This window comes from Asparagus officinalis, chromosome 5, assembly GCF_001876935.1.
Source record: "Asparagus officinalis chromosome 5, Aspof.V1, whole genome shotgun sequence".
NCBI classification, from domain to species: Eukaryota; Viridiplantae; Streptophyta; class Magnoliopsida; order Asparagales; family Asparagaceae; genus Asparagus; species Asparagus officinalis.
This window is the reverse complement of record NC_033798.1, coordinates 4,157,282-4,169,916: the sequence shown is the minus strand read 5'-3', so window position 1 is coordinate 4,169,916 and position 12,635 is coordinate 4,157,282. Positions and strand designations below refer to the sequence as shown.

General features: G+C 38.7%; 1 long non-coding RNA gene across 1 annotated transcript; it reads right to left on the bottom strand.

The window, feature by feature from the left end:
• LOC109840597 lies at positions 11,800-12,503 on the bottom strand. Its single transcript, XR_002246959.1, has 3 exons — positions 12,420-12,503; positions 12,107-12,243; positions 11,800-12,022 (listed from the first exon to the last, which is right to left on the bottom strand). It is a non-coding gene; the product is annotated as an uncharacterized LOC109840597 (long non-coding RNA).

The following is a 12,635-nucleotide window of genomic DNA, read 5'->3' as shown; positions in this document are numbered from 1 at the left end:
CAAAAGAATTTTATATCCAAGCGATGACATACATTCAACCAAGTCCTATTTTTCAGCTTTAACCAATAGACACTGTATTTTATGAAGCTCATGTAGACTAATTGGAAGGGTTACTAAATGACATGTTCAGACAAATCCGAGTTGAAAGGGTGGATTATCATGTACGGAATATGCATACAATTGTTTAGCCAACAATAGAAAGAAAGAAAGAAATGCCCATTGAAGAGTAGATGATAAATTACGCCTATCTAGCTAGTTATAACATGCACAAAGAAGCAATGTTTTACAAAGTGCTAGGTGTTTCTAGACACCAGACCTAGCGCCTAGCGCCCAAGAGCCTAGGCGGACGCTTAAGGGGCACATAGACGTTTTATAACATCAAGAGAGGAATGATTGTTTATGAAGATTCAAACCATATCCGCACTATTTTACTTGAGATAGACTTGGACATAGAGTCTTGATCTCCGATACATTTTAACCTAGCTAACTCTCTTCAACTATCACTATGCTTAAGCGAGCAATATACCTCTTTCTAACACCCTTTTTTTTCCACGAAAGCCGTCATTCACCCCTAGGCACTCCTAAGACTTAGACGGGCAGCCTTGTTACCACTTAGGCTTAAGCGACCGCCCAGGCGCCTTGACCGTTTTTTAAAACAATGCAAAGGAGAAATTTTGCTAGACTACTCCTTGTGCGAATACTAGATGAATATGTTATTTTTCTTGGTATAAACCTTCTGCAATCATGTCAACTGTCCTTTGGACTCCATTGCAAGCTATAATATAAGGTCAAAACAAATCAATCATATAAAAAGGCACTGCTCTTCCCTATTTGCAGATTTTATTTGAGTGGTAACTATAACATAAGAGTGGTTGCCTTCGGATCCAACTTTCTCTAGATTACAATTGAAGCCAGACAAGACTAGCTTCTGTATAATAACCTAGAAGTGAACTAGACCAACATTCCGTACACTTTCTAGATTGGCATATCATTTCCTCTATATTCAGTAAGCAGTATGAAGCTTCTATATGACTAATACAAGTACCCATCAACTTTGTTAAATTATAATCAAGTTGGATCGACATGCACGGGGAATTAACCAAACAGGTGCATCCCTGCGCATGGAAAACTATGATGAAACATTTCTCACTACATGCGAAAAAGTTAAAGTCGAGGATAGAACGGGAAGGTGTTAACTGGATGCATGAAAATAACACTCACGTTCTACTTCATCCATGTCTCGAGAAAATATCAACATTTCACACGAATGCACATAAGCATACATCACACACGGGCCTAGAAATTTCCCCACTGTTACCATTAGTAGCATTCAACAATATATCGTCTCATTGTCATCGAGTCAAAAAAAACTAAGAAACCCATCAAAAGTGTGCACAATGAGCTTGGTGTCAACAAATCATGGCCTAATTAATTAACAGCCAAAACAAGAACACAACAATTTACAAATTGACCAATCCAAGAATAGTTACAATAATTATTTATTGCACTAATCAGATTCCATATCATTTAAATCATGCAAAGTATAGCATTTACCAAAAAGAAGCAAACTTTCTTCATTGCAAGTTGTTCTATGATTATACTTGACCAAATTTACATAAAATCAGCTAAATTTTACCCGATCGATCGAATGGCAGAATCGACACGGCGCGATGGAGAGATCCCCAACCACCGAACAGGAAACAAAGATCGGGGCTTAACCCTAACCCTAGAACGAAGGAGATCGAATTGAAACCCTAACCTCTTATTTGAAATTAACCCGAAGGACTGGAGTCGCTCGTTGGCGATCGGAGTTGAGTCTGGAATCCAAATCGCCGATCGCGTGATGTTGTTGAGAGGGAGAGGGAGATGGAGAGGNAGAGAATTAGACGAAAATAGGAGGAATATTGAGAAAAATCTAGTGGGTGACGCGTCAGAAACGCGATCGTTAGCTTCCGTGTTCGCTGAGTTGTACTTCACAGGTACTTCAGATCACTTGGGAGTTATTCCAGAAGAGACCGAGATATCTCTTTTGCCAAAGTGTTACGGGACCCACAATGTTCATAACGGTTGGGGTTTATTTTTGGGCGTTGCTTTTAAGGCCACGCTGATTTTTCTCGTACAGGAATTTTGCCTTTCCACGTATACCAATGTTATTGACTCTTTTCTCTCCGGTTAATTAAGTGCCCGTTTGGTTGCCGTGGAGGGCTTCGGAAAGCCTATCAAAACTGACAAAAACTATTAGTTTTGACAGCCTTTCTTGTAAAAACATTATTTTTTAGGGTGTTTTTGCAAGAAAGCATGTTAAAACTGATAGTTTTTGTCAGTTTTAGCAGGCTTTCTACCCATTTTAACTACTATTTTCAGCAACCAAACGTGCTCTAAACGCATACCACCTGAGAGTGGTTTTTTTGTTTATTAGGCTATAGACTCTAAGCTAACAGCACTTATGCTGCTAGTTTATTTTTCTCCCTTTGAGTGTAACTTAATAAGGGCCCGTTTAGTTTAACAGAAATACCGGAAGTAAGAAACAAATTAAAGAAGTAACTTATAAATTTATGAAATAGGAAGTAGTAGAAGTAGCATTGTTTTTGTTTGTTTCACAGTTTTTGAAGTAGTGGAAATAGTAGTTCTCATTCTTCATTCTCTTTTTTTGTTGAGATAGCAATGAAAAGTCTTTAGGAAGTAAATAACAAAGGAAATATTAATAAGAAAAATTATTTATTTCCTAATTAATATACATTTCACCTACTTCTAAGCTTCTTCCGAAACTTGAGGGGTGAAAAAAATATTTTGAAAGTAAGGATGACACATAGGCGCCACATCAGTGTCTAAAGAAGTATTGAAAATAGGTTTTTCAGAGAAATAAATGGTATTGTTTTAATTTAAAGTAGCAAAAATAGTCTCTACTTTCTTTACTTCAGCTACTTCATAATTACTTTCATACAAACAAACAGGTCCGAAGCAAAGCAAATATAAACAGAACAGCAAAATTAAACTACATAATAAAGATAGAGATTGGAGAAAGAAAATTTAGAACATCATATTAATATAGCGAGCAAATCGACTATTACACAATAATAGATCATTGCTAAATTAGTATTCCGAGGATAGTCAAGATCATCCAAAAAAAATGAATACGAAGATACTTTGTTTCAGATGAGGACATAAAATAGCTAAAACTAGCTATTCCTAAACCTCATCGAAATGATGTTTATAAGAAAATGGCTGTTTTCAATACCAAATTCCTCAATAAACATTATTATATATTTGATCGGGTCGATGGCAGCATTGAGCTACATGGAGAAGATATCATTCAACTCCTCAATCAGAGAAAGATAAATAAACAAAGAGAAAAATATAAAGATATGAAATATCTTCATCTTGAACTCATCCAAGTCAAAATTACTGGACAATTCAAGTCCGGTATTAATACACCTATTATGGTAATCTATATGGATGAATCAATAATTTTAAATCCATTAAATGCCTTAATAGGTGGATGTAAATCCAATTTAGCCAACAGAATTCTTGGTGTCAATATTCACCCAAATTACTCTGTTGCCCTTCATGACCCTCACATATATGATGTGGTAAAATTAAGCATTAATCTCAAAGGAATTGAGAGAAAACCCGAGTGTTAGGAATAATGTGGGAATCTGTAGTAGCACTCAGTCAAACATCTACCTTCTTTGGTGTAAAACCCCAAAATTTTGAATATTTTATGATAAATAATAATAAATATGTGATATATTTATAAATAATATATTATGATGTTTGAGTATGCTAGGAATTGGTTTGAGATCAATTCAATGTATATATGTATATATGTATATATATAAGAGCAAATGCACAATTCATGCTCGATGTATAAATCTGGAAATTTATGACCAGTGGAGAGATTTTGTATTTTTTTCTCACAGATGTAGTTGGAATTTGGAAAAACTTAAAAGATAAAAGTTGTAGGTATCTTCAAGAGCTTTCCAACAAGTCTTAGATCACCTCATTCCGAGATCAGATTAGGATTCCTGGTTCGGGTCAAACGGGTTATTTTGGCTTTGCATATATTTAAACATGTATTTTCATGAAAATTAACATCCTTACATTAGAGTTTCAAACCCTAGCAGCCCCTCTTCCTCTCTCTGAATATCTAGCCCTAAAGTTGAGAATTTTGAGAGTTTTGTGAAGCAAATATCGACACGAGGGCGAGATCATCAACGTGTAGCAAGGGGAAAACGGCTTGGTTGCACTTCTTTTTTGTTGCTGGTTATTTCAGAGGCTTAGAACGACGTCTAAGGCAAGATTATTTTCATCCAAACCCTTCCCCATAGTTAAATAACTAGTTAGATGTTTAATATGATGTTGAATATGTGTTTTCATGCTTGAATCTTAACATGATGTGATAAAAGTTAAATTTTTGATGTTAAAACATAAACCAATGCTAGATTAATAATTTTTTCTTGCTATTTATGATAGTATCATGATCATGATCATTAGGATTTTTTTTCATAATTTCATTTATATATGAGAAATTTAAGAGATGTACTAAATAAATATTTTTTGCAGAAAACTGTAGCAATTATATCATGTTTAACTGAGATTTAAAAATAGAAAATAAACTCCAAATTTAATCAAACCAGTGCCAAATGAAAGATATATGTATCTAGTTTTCAAAACAGAAAATCATTCTTAAAAATCATTTGTATAGAGAAAGATATGATCTTTTTACTAACAATATGTCCTGTAGAAAAATGGTTGCACATATATAATGTTTAACTAGAGATTTGGGATAACAAATAAACTTCAAACTGAACCAAACTTATGTCATTTGAAAGATGTGTGAATCTAGTTGTCAAAACAGAAAACTATTTGTAAAAATAGTTTTCCTAGAGAAAGATATGCTTGTTTTACTAACAGATATCACGTCTGTTTTTCCTGCTCGTTTTGTGGAGCTGTGTTGCGCCGTTTTGAGGTGCGTTCGCGGAGTTTTGACCCGCTTGATATTATACGTATAGTCATGAATATGTTATGTTATACATTTAAGAATCCCAAGGGGATTATGATGAATTTTAATTTGATCATATTTAAATTAGATATAGTTCATATACATGTTGGATGTCGTTGATGAGCACAGCTTAGTACTATATGGGATAGTACGTCGACACACCAGATATACACGGTTTATATATGAGGTAACTATCATTGATGAGCATATCTCAGTATTATATGGGATAGTGCATCGACATGCAAGAGGTACAAAGATTTATATGAGGTGGATATCGTTGATGAGCTCAGTTCAATACTACATGAGTTAGTGCGTCGATATTCCACATGTACAGGCCATTGAGTTGGATTTTAGGAGACTTGATCTAGCCGTCTGTCCCGCACTAGGGTGCGATGAGGCTCGTGAGCCGTATTTCTAGGATGCCTATTTGGTAGTCCGTCCCACACTCATGTTATGCACTGAGATCGCGATGAGACTAATGAGTCGTGTACACAGTTCAGGATACCTATAGGGTAGTCCGTCGCACTGAGACAATTACTTGATAGCCTAAGTATGACAGATGCCGATTATAAATACGACCTATCAGTGAACTATATAACTGAGATACATTACTTTTGAAAGTATACAAAATTATGTGTTGGTATTTTATTCTATCTCTCCAGTGATTGTGGACGATATTATAAATACGATGTGTTGATATATTATTTCTTTTACTGTCTTTTTTTTCTCTTAGTTGGGATCAATGATTAGAGATTCACAACTTGAGACATATGGTATATACATGAGGGTTTTCTTGTTTGGATTATTTCGCTCGACGTACCAGTCTCGTGTTATGGATCTCTTATTATTGGTTTTATTAGATTGTTTATTCTTATTTCGGTATTAATGTTTAGATGTTTACGATTCGAGACTTATGGTATATATACATCAGGGTTTCCTTGTTTGGATTATTTCGCTTGACGTACTACGTCTCGTTTTGTAGGTGTCTGAATATTAATTCCGTTAGATACGGGGAAAATGAATTTAGGTAGACTATGCTTAATAGATAGAGCCTTCACTTCACCTAGTAGCCCTTTCCCTAGGGGTGGATGGAGGTAATCTTGTTGTAGCGCTCTGACGCTCTTGTTGTTGTTTTTTTTTTTAAATACCCTTTCAGGTAGCTCGGAGTTCCGGAGAGCCGCAGGATGACGGAGTTTTTGCATAGTCGCCGTCCCGAGAGATTTATTAGAGGTTCCACTGTAGTTTTAAATTTTATTCAGACTTAGAGTTTAGTTTCATTTTGTAAAGGCAATGTGCCTTAGTTCGACTTTCCGTTTTGATTCATGTTGAGACATCGTATGTTATTTCAGACTCCATATGTATTTCAATTTATTTTCAGTTAAGACATGACCTTTATTTATGAGATATCATCCTCTTTATCATGTCTATTATTATTGTTCTACTTCTTTGCCTGTTTTGTACTTACGCTTTTATTTGATCCCACTAGAGGATATTCCAAATGCAAAATCATAGATGATAGCATTTTAACTTAGAAAAAAACAGATTCAAAATGTACCAAAATTCTCCAACCATGACAAGCATACACCTGAGATTCAATGAAGATTGTAACATTCGTATCTTTCTCCTTTTCAGCGTAAGCTACCTGGGTACTTCTATCAGAAGCTGTACACATACCTAACACGCACCCATACCTATACCCGTACTGAAACTTCCTGGACACTTCTTGAATATATGCATATGTTTATTCATGCGTATAATCAATTATATTGTATGTGTCTTAATTTAAAACCCTAGCCCCATACACTTCTCGGATATATATTCTGCACTCTTCAACTACTTTGCACTCCATGACTATTTCTTATTTATTGACCTTATGTAAATTGGAAACAATACTGATGATATGTAAATTGCTTATATATATATGTTGATAATAGTATATTGTAGTGGGTTTTAGTCCCACATTGTTTGGGAGAACAAACCTCACACTCCTCTACTTGTATAAATATATGTGCATACTCAATATTCAATTCAAGGAAAATTTACCCAAGATTCTCTCTCTCTTACTTTAACATGGTATCAGAGCTAGGGTTATTTCCCTTCCAATAAATTTTTTTTAACGCTTCTGCGTTCTTTTGCCAAATCTTGGCCTTATTGCTTTGCAGCCGTTTAATGTTTTTTTTTTCTGCCATATATTTTGGCCTTGTCGCTTTGCGGCCTCTTAACGCGTTTCGCGTTCTCGTTTAAACCTTCGGGTTTTCATTCTAACCTTCGGGGTCTATTTTAACGGCATTACCGTTTCAAGACCGTCTCTCGGTCTCAAATTAACGGCATCGTCGTTTCAAGCCGTCTCTCGGCCTCAAACGAACGGCATTGCCGTTTCGCAGTCAGTAACGACATCTCGACATCTTAACGTCTCAACATTGCTGTTATGGCTCCTTCAGAGAAGATTCCCAAACCACCTTTGCCCCCTCAATGATCAAAATGACTGGGCAGGGTGGTCCACCATTGTCACCAATGCCTTGCGTGGCGCTGGTTTGCTTGATCATATCACCAGTACGGGAGCAGTTCCACCGTCCATCAGCACTGTTGCTTCATCCAGTACTATTGCCTCTGACAGTGGTAATGTCGATCTTCAGACTGCTCGTGCTCTCTATGTCAAGGAGAGTTCAGAGTGGCAATTGCAGGAATTTCGTGCCATGGATTATCTCACTCGTTGTGTTGGTTCTGGTCTCACTGTCGAGATTGGCTCGCTTCCCTCTGCTCGGGCCATGTGGACTCGTCTCACTGAGCGTTTCACTGAGTGCTCGGGTGCACGGGAGGCATATCTTCTGCAACGCATTTCTCTACAACGCAAAGGTAGTTCATCTCTGCAGTCCCATTTTGGACAAATGCAAGCTTTTTGGACAGAGTTACGCTCCATGCTTCCTGGACGTAATTCCACATATGAAGACTGGCTAGCCTGGTACGAACGGCATGAGGTGCATCAATTGTTTCAGTCCCTTCCTGAATATTCAACTATGGCTGATCAACTACTTCATCAGCCTCAATTTCCGACTTTGACCTCAGTTATGGGAGCTCTCACTGCTTATGAGACTCGGCAGCAGACAACACGACTCAATTTGTCAACAGACACTCCTACCTCTTCACTCGAGACTGTTTTGTCTTTACCTGTCACTGCTCCTGTTATGAATCATACTTCTCCACAGGCTCGATCTAAGCTATCTTGCAAATATTGCAAGAAGGAAGGACATCGTATTGAGACATGCTTCAAGCTTCATCCCGAGTTACGTTCCTCAGGTACTGGTCGTGGTCGGCGACCCCCTCAGTCTCAACCCTCTCGTACACCAGGATTGTTGGTCAATGCTATACCTTCTACTACTTCAGACTCTACTATTCAAGCTATTGAAAGTCTTCGCCGTCAACTTGATGTTTTCCAACATATCACCTCTACATCCGCCGCACAACTCTCTGGTATGCATTTTGCTGGTTCTTCAGCTAATCCTTTGGTCTCTGGTATGAATGATCTCTAGATTTTTAACTCTGGTTGTTCCTTTCATATGACTTGTAATGCCTCACTTTTATCCTCTATCTTTACTTCATCCTCTCTTCCTCCTATCTACACAGCTGCTGGACAACCATTGTCTATTACTCAGTATGGCTCTATTACCCCACAAAATGATCCATCTGGTCGTCTAACACTTGGTCCCGTCTATGTGGCTCCTCAGTTGTGCTTGAATTTAATTTCTATTAGCTCTTTATGCATGGCGGGCCTGTTTGTCTCATTTTCTTCTGATACTTGTATTGTGCAGGATCCACAGACGGGCAAGACGGTTGGGGCGGGTCGTAGGAGGCACAAACTGTATTTTCTGGAATATCTTCACCTTCCAGAGTCCATACGTCCACGTTCTCTTGTTGCTTCTCTTTGTTCGTCAAAACCCTCTACCTCGCTTCCTGCCAATTTATGGCATAGACGACTTGGTCATGTGTGTAATAAAAGGCTGGAGAGTCTTATTCAGTCTGGAGTACTTGGTCCTGTATCATCTAGTTCTAGTATTGAGTCATGTGCTGGTTGCAAATTGGCTAAATTCACTGCTTTACCATTTAAAATGAGTACATCTGTATCCACTTCCTTATTTGATTTAGTACATTCTGATATTTGGGGGCCAGCTCCTTTGCCTTCTTCATCTGGCTACTTATATTATGTTAGTTTTATCGACGATTTCTCTCGTTTTACATGGGTTTACCTACTTAAGAATCACTCTGACGTACTTACTGCTTATTAAGCCTTCACTGCTATGATTTTCACTCAATGGTAATCTCGTATTAAAGTTTTTCGTTCTGATTGTGGCAAAGAGTACCTATCCTCTACCATGCACTCTATCATGTCCTCTCATGGGACTATCTTTCAAAAGTCATGTCCCTACACTCATGAGCAAAATGGTGTTGCTGAACGCAAACATCGTCATATCCTCGATACTGCTCGATCAATGCTCATTTCTTACTCTGTTCCTCGTCGTTTTTGGGCTGAGGCTATTCTCACCGCGACTCATGCCATTAATATCACTCCATCTAGCTCTCTTTCTGGTGCTACTCCTTATAGTCGTGTTTATACTCATCCTCCCCGTTATGATCTAGTTCGCGTTTTTGGTTGTCGATGTTTTGTTTTTCTGCCATCTCACGAACGTGATAAATTGTCTCCCAGAGCAGTTTCTTGTGTTTATTTAGGAATTAGTTCAGAACATCGAGGTTATCGTTGTTATGATCCCGCAACTCGTCGAGTTCATATATCTCGTCATGTTCAGTTCGAAGAGGATTCTCCATATTATTCTACTTCTGATGACTTTAATTTCCTCCACTCTACCGATCATGCTTCCCCGTCCACTGCATCACCCACTTCTTCACCTCAATTTTCCTTTCGAGATCTCCCTGACATCTCTCCCTCTCCTTCTGTTGACTCTTCCTCACCTGAGTCTTCTCTTACACCATCTAATCCATATCCTGTGGACACAACTCTCACTCCAGAAAATACTGTTGATCTCCACGCACCTGCGCCAGCATCTCCCCCGCCTGAGGTTCCTCTTGCTCTTCGTCGAGGCAAACGCCCACATGTCATGCATGCCCGGTATGCTTCTGTTACTTCTTATTCACCTATCTTTCATAAGTTTCTTGCTGCCATTCATACTATTGTTGAGCCAAAGTCCTTCCAAGAGGCAGTTCAAATTCTAGAGTGGCGACATGTTATGGCTGAGGAATTTCAAGCCTTTCAGCAAACTCATACCTGGGATGTTGTTCCATGTCCTCCTGGGATCTCTCTTGTTGGCAGTAAATGGGTTTATAAGGTCAAGTTTCGTCCTGATGGCACCATTGAACGTCGAAAAGCTCGTTTAGTGGCTAGAGGTTTTACTCAGCAACAAGGTATTGATTATGAGGAGACCTTTGCTCCTGTTGCTCAGATGCCCACTGTGCGTACTCTCCTTGCGGTCGCTGCTGCTCATCGTTGGCCCTTATACCAGATGGATGTCAAAAATGCTTTTCTTCATGGCTCTTTATCAGAGACCGTATATATGCAACCGCCTCCAGGGTCAAATATTCCTCCGGGACATGTATGTCTCCTTCGCCGTGATGTTTATGGTCTCAAGCAGGCACCCCGCGCTTGGTTTGAGTGTTTTCGCGATGTCGTGCTCAAAGCGGGCTTTATAGAAAGTCATCAAGATGCTTCTCTGTTTGTTCGCACTACATCGCGCGGCAAAGTTTTATTACTCATCTATGTAGATGATATGATCATTACAGGTGATGATATGGCAGGTATACAATACGTAAAATCTCAGTTGCAACAACAGTTCTACATGAAGGATCTTGGATCTCTTCGGTATTTTTTTGGTCTAGAAATTTCTCAAGGCCCGCGGGGTGTATTACTGTCTCAACAGAAGTATCTCTCAGATATTCTAAATCAAGCTGAGCTAACGGATAATGCAACTGTCGATACTCCACTCCAGCAGAATGTCAAACTTTGCTCTACTGACGGTGAGCCTCTATCTGATCTTACCCGATATCGACGTCTTGTTGGCCAGTTGGTCTATTTGTGCATCTCTCGACCAGATATCTCTCATGCTGTTGGTATTGTCACTCAATTTGTTAGTGCTCCACGTTCTGTACACTATGTTGTCTTATTACGGATTCTTCGGTACCTCCGGGGTACTAGCACTCGCTCTCTTTTGTTTCCCGCTACATCTAAGTTAGAGCTTTGTGCATATTCTGATGCTGATTGGGCCGGTGATCCAACTACCATAAAGTCTACCACAGGTTATTGTATATTTCTTGGTGATTCCCTTATTTCCTGGCGAAGTAAGAAATAATATGTTATTGCTCTTTCCAGTACTGAGGCAGAGTATCGTGCAATGTCCATAACAGCTAAAGAGATTATTCATCTTCGTCGCCTTCTCAGTGATTTCGGCATTTCTGTTACGACTCCTACTCCTCTCTACTGTGATAATAAGAGTGTCATCCGGATTGCTAATAATCAAGTATTTCATGAAAGGACCAAACATATTGAGATCGACGCTCATTTTGTCCGTCACCAAGTTATCAAGGACAAGACAATTCTACTTCCTCATGTTTCATCCGCTGACGAGCTTGCAGATTTCTTTACAAAGGCCTTACCTGTTCATCGGTTCCAGTTTCTTGTACGCAAACTCACTTTGTTTGATCCAACATGAGTTTGAAGGGGGCTGTTGATAATAGTGTATTGTAGTGGGTTTTAGTCCCACATTCCTTCTAAGTTTCCTCTTTTACTCGGTTTCCAAACTGGGATTCAATGCTCTTGAAACTCTTTATTTCTCTGTATAAACATAATATCCCATTTCAACATCATTTGCAACCTTGCTCTCTCATCCAACATAGAACCTTTTTAAAAGCTCAGCGTGTCTGGAAGCACCCTGCCGTAGTCCAAACCCTTCAATCATCTCTTCATGAACATGTTGTACTCCAGTCTTTCCTTCTTAATTACTTGCTCCCTGCAAACTGAACGGAAAATTTATCGCTCTTGAATCCAGTTCAAAATACAAATTGATGCAACTCTTTGCAGAAACTATAGTATTTGCCTACCTTTTTCTGATTCATTTAGGTGTGGTGTGGGATTTTACCACTGATAATCACGGTATCAGTTAATTTGAAGTTCTTTCTATGACGATCGCATAGGGCTCACAAGGTTTGCAGCATATGACACTCTCTTTTCGAATCACCTTTCAAGAGATCGAACAAAACTGACATAAGTTAAATAACCAAGCATGATGATTCAAGTAAGAAGTGAAGCATAACGCGTGCGTAAAACTCAAGAAAACAAACACTTCAAACTGAAGCCTCTTAACGCGTAACCACGACTGGGAAAGCATAAAACAAAATATGTTCAGAACACAACCTCCGATCTCCAGTGAGCCTGCTCGAAGCCATATTTCACCCGATATTTCTTCCAATTTCTTCCTCTAAACGTACAGTAGTATACCTGAAGGATTAAACCATACATATTAGGCACTGGCCTTCATATAAAGGAAGCAACTGATTTCCGAACACAAAATATTTGACACACGCTCTAAACCAAAAAAAACAGCCTAACGCATTTTTTCGCCCAACCGAT